Source organism: Carlito syrichta, unplaced genomic scaffold, assembly GCF_000164805.1.
Source record: "Carlito syrichta isolate Samal-C Ts95f unplaced genomic scaffold, Tarsius_syrichta-2.0.1 Scaffold303165, whole genome shotgun sequence".
Lineage (NCBI taxonomy): Eukaryota > Metazoa > Chordata > Mammalia > Primates > Tarsiidae > Carlito > Carlito syrichta.
The window spans coordinates 331,684-337,269 of NW_007247261.1; positions in this window are offsets into that span (position 1 = coordinate 331,684).

Sequence of the window (5,586 nt, forward strand, 5' to 3'; positions counted from 1 at the left end):
CATGACGGAGAAAGCAATAGAAAGAAGTACAAGGTGGTTGTAGAGGGACAAATGGAAGATATTCTGCAAAGTAAATTAATAAATATTATCCACTTGCATGGTTATATGTAGAATACACACACACATACACATTAACTAAATTACTGGAGCCTATGTCTATGTTCAAGGTACTTTGAAGATATAATTAAGGTTACAGACTGAAAAACAGAGGGATTATCCTGGATTATCCTGGTGGACACAACAATATCACATCAGCCCTTAAAAACAAAATCTTTCTTTGACTGATGTCAGGGAGATGAGACAGATGAAGAATGTAGAGTAGCTCGAAGTGTGAGAGGCACTTGAGAATCTCCGTCCTCTGTTGCTTAGAAATGGGTCTCATAGAAAACATGAAAAGGAACACAACAGTCTTGATGAGGAGAGACTGGGTTCAGGCTGACAGCCAGTAAGGATAAGACTGACAGCCAGTAAGAAAATGGGGACACTTGTCCTGCAATTATAAGGTCCAGAATTCAGCCACAACCCGACTAAGCTTGGGAACAGATTCATGCTCAAAGCCTCTAAAAATAATCAAAGTTCTGCCAACAGTGCTATGAGATCCTATGAAGAGGACCAGAGAACCCAGATACAACACAGTTTACAAGGCCTCTGACTCAAAGAATTGTGAGATCATACATTTGTGGTTTAAGCTGCCAAGTTCATGGTTATTTTAAATAAAATCAATAGGTAATAAAATCGTATATACATATATATGATAATATGTGTATGAAAGTATATATATATAATATGTGTATGAAAGTATATATATATATACATACACATATATACACATTTAGCTATTTAGCCATTTCTCTATATCTATCTATCTTTCTATAGATATAGATAAATAGAGACTTTAGGTTATATTCAGAGCTGTCCCTACATTTAAAAATTATTTACACATACACATCTTGTTTAACAAACACTATCTATCCTCTCATTAAGGTTCTTAGTTAACTACAGCAGAATTCACTCTGACTAGGTAAAGCATAAAATACAGCATTTTAAAAGATGTTCCAAGGAGGTACAAAGAGTTTCCAAGGAGACTAAAATGCAAATCTTATGCAATTTATAGTAAGATCAATGCATTAGGGGCATTACTAACAATGGCACTGACTTTGTTGCCCATCTTCATCAACACTATATCTTCTTCAGGTCATAGCAATTACTCTCAGGATTACCGTCCAAAAATCCCATTCTGGTGGCTCCATATGATCACATATCAAACATCCTAAAATATAGTTTCTATATATTAATGAGATATTTGATTGACAACATTTAAGATCAAGAACAAAGATATAAGAATGAGTTTTGAATTATGTCTTAGGGAAGAGATAGTTCTCATATGAGAAATAGCCCAAATATATGTAGGGCTATAACAACAATAACAAGAAAGTGTCACCTAGACTCAGCCATATATTTTTAGAATAGTAGTTTATGTAACTTTTCTCAGTTTTTTTTTTTTTTAGTAAAATGATTTGCACAAAATTATGCTTAATTTCATTAAATAGGTTTTATTTACTATTATGGAATTCACCATCTTTGTAGCAAGATATTCCATAACTTACCCCAAGCCAAGTAGAAGTAGTAATACCATACACGATAAAGCTTGTGCAAAAATATTTTCCAGCAGTGCAACCTGGAATATATATATTTTCAAAATGATCCTAAATGGCAGATAAAGATGTTAGTGTTAGTTAGCTTAAACTACTTAATTATTGTAATATTAAGTTATACCATAATATGATGGAATTTAAATTATCAGTTTACATGCTTAGAAATATAAATAAAAGTGGCAATATGTTTTGTATTTATGTACAAAAAAAATTTGACTAAATCTGTAAGATATTTGTTTCAAAAATGATCTTTAACGTAAATAATCTTTTGGCTTAATTTTAAGATTCTTAGATAATCTCATTTTTAGAACAAGAATCAGTTTTTAATTTGTCACACTTTGCATTACAGCATAACTCAGTGCATGACTTTTAAAATCACAGTTTCTAAGTATGCCCTTTGCCTGTAGATTCTCTTGAGAAAGTGAATTATTGTCACACATCCTGTGTTGAAACAGATAGTTTACTCATGTCTCTGTATAACGTATTAATAATAATAATGGAAACATCTATTTAAAAACTTACTTCAAAGTGCAAGTTCTCAGATAATTCATTAAGTTTTTCGTAGGTTCTTAATCACTAAAGACTAAAGTTTTTCACTCATTACTCCTAAGCAGTGATAATGTCTCTTCTATGGTTCTACAAAAAAACCATATTTCAAAAAAAAAAGTCAAGTAAATCCTAAACTTAGTAACTATTTGAAATTACATGATAGCTGGATTTGTAAAAAGATGAAACAGAATCTTAAAAAAAGAAAGAAAATCCTCTTCAAATATTTTAAAGGAAAATTTTTGTAATCTGGAGAATTAGGTGATAACTGTGTTTGCACTTGGTAAAAAACAAAAACCCATTTTACACTGTAAATTAAATAAAGCAACATGGGGTATGTGGAACATTTTGCAATGCAAAATCTTAGTGAAAATAACACAATTAATCTAAGGAATACAGTTGCATCATAAATGACCAAATGATCTCTGATGGGACATGTGATAAATGCAAAATCACTCATTTTGTACAATTATGTGGCATGATTTTCAAATGTGTCATACAAAACTTCCCTTGATCACAAACATTCTTGGCTACATACATACTCACACACCATCCCACAATGTAGCTGTGGGATCTTCCTCAGATACAGCATAGGTAACTCCTGCTGCAGTTTCAAACAGCTATTCCATGAAAATATTTTTAAATTAATTCAAAGAACTACTAGGCTTAAATCAATAGTTCTTTTGCTTATAAATCTTATAGCTCTGGGAATTATTAATAGCATTCACCTACAGGTCTTGTCTTATTAGTTTGAGTTAATAGTTGAGATAGCCAGAATTCTAAGATGATCTCAACTCCTATGACCTCAGTTTTATACAATCCCCTTCCTTAAAGGTTGGACAGAACCTGTGAGTATGATAGAGTATCATTCCTGTAGTTAGGTTACTAATCAGTCAACATTGTGTTAATCAAATGAGAGCATGACCCAGGTGTGCCTGACCTAATCAGGTGATATTTTAAGAGAAAGGGAACTTCTAGAGATTCTCTTACTAGAGGAGGAGGAAAGCATATGGCTATGCAATAAACTACACATGAACAGCACACATGGAGCCTCAGTCCTAAGGCTATAAGTAAATGACTTTGCCACCGACCTGATAAAGTTTGGAAGAGGACTCAAGTCTCAGATGAGATTACAGCCCCGGGTGATTCCATGAGTTTAACCTGGTGTAAACCTGAACAGATTATCTGGTCAACTAGTGTCTAGACTCTTGACCCATGAAAACTGTGAAATCATAAATATACCATGCTTTGCAGTGGCTAAATATGTATTAATTTGTTCAACAGCAATAGAACAAGAATATAACAATGTCTTACAAAATCATAGCCAGTTATCTCAGAAGTTTGATAATTACAACAATTTTTTTCTGTAGTGTATGGATGATGAATTATAAGTGCCCATAGTTCTAAATGAAGTGGCATAAAAAGGTAAAGACAGTAAAATATAGAAGGCAGTAGGGAATTGTAGGATTTCTATCAAATTAAAGGGTTAACTGTTATTTGATTCCAGCAGTTGAATTTGATGTTCATGTTGGTCCAATAAATATTTTTTTAAATAAGTTTTAAAATCTGGCTTTTTTTAAAACATGGAATCAATGGGAAATAAAATGCACACCCCCCCACCCCCAATAAAAAGCAAAGTTGCTGTGAACAAAGCAAGAGAAGTCAGCAGGGCAATATTTTATGTCCTGTGGTATAAAAATGTAAGAATAAACATATTTGCTTAAGTTTGAGCAAATATATAACATTTTTGAGATTGTTCTTTTCAATTCCATATATAAACCTTTATGCTTTCTGTCTAATCTGATTTTTTTGTAAATTACTATTCATTTGTTCAAGAAATAGGTACTTATTAAGCATCTACTATAAGAAACTATTTAAGATATATGAGAAAAAAGACAAAAGTATTTCAGCCCACCTGAAGTTAATTTCTAGCAGCAGGACATATTTAAAATAATTAAAATATTTGCAACATAAAATGTAGATATAAGTAATTTTAAAATAGTGAAGAAATTATGGACAGAATGCAAGGTTAGAGATGGGAGGTGGGGTAGGAAGATTATTCAATGCCCATATACGTTGGTACAGGCAATTTCCCACACACAAGAGCAACAAGGGTGGGAGAGGCATGATGCTTACTCTCAGAGAACTTATTAGTTGGTGAAATTGACACCCAAGGTAAACAAGTTTTGTTCTAATAAATATTGCGATGATTTATTACCTACAGTAAAATGTACTGTATTAGAGAAACATATAGAAATGCTATAAGTAGACTGAAATTTCTTAGAATGTGTATAAACTATATTTTAGTTAAAAAATTTCAAATATTTGCTAGGTAGCTTTTAAAAAAATTATTATTATTATTATTATTATTATTTTGAGTTGGAGTCTAACTTTGTCATCCAGTCTGGAGGGAAGTGGCATGTTCCCGGTCACTGTAGCCTCGACCTGCTGGGCTCAGGCGATCTTTCCACCTCAGCCTTCCAAGTAGATGGAATTTCAGGCACTCACCACCACACCCCATTAGAGTTTTGATTTACTGTAGAGATGAGTTCTCATCAAGTTGCCTGGACTGGTCTCAAACCCATAGGCTCAGGCAATCCTCTCACCTCAGGCTCCCAAAGTGCTGGAATTATTGGCATGAGCCACCATGCCTGGCCTTGCTAGACAGTTTAAATAATTATCTTCTACACTTTCAAGAGTCTGTGATTTAAATTATAAGTCCATGTGGTCCTGCAGAAAGAAATATAAAAATTTAAATAGGAACTCAAAAATAAAAACCAGCTGAGATTCCTGTGATATTCCATAAACCTTATAAAAGCATATAAAGTCATGCTTATAAAGACCTTTGGAATGTTTAAAATATGGAGACTATTCAGTCTTGATTTTATTAACTTTTGCAGAAGGACAACCTAATTTTTTTTTCATTTTTAGAGTAATTAGGTGACAAAAGTAACCTGAGATACCTCAGTTCTACCAAAGAATTGGAGCTCCACAAGAAGTCAGGAGCCTACAGGCTGGGTAGAGGAGATTGTTAGGTGACTTACCAAAAATGTAGTCACTCCAGGAGAGTGTCCTACCCAGAAAGGAAAATCTATATTAATTATGGAAACTTTACAGACCCATGTACTAATTAAAGTCAACAGAGAAGGCATGAAATTTGCACAGAGGGACCTAAACATCTCTAGTTTCAGGAAGCTTTAGCAAAATGAAATTCATAAAAATAAATTCAGTGCACAGCCTTGGAAATGAAGGGTTGTGTCCTGCGGTATGGTGACCTATGAGGCAATCTGAGAACAAATCAGGGAAGTCCAGGAGCTGTAAAACTCTCCTGCTCCAACATAGGTTCTAAGTGGCTACAGAGATGATCCATGCTATGAAGTAATAT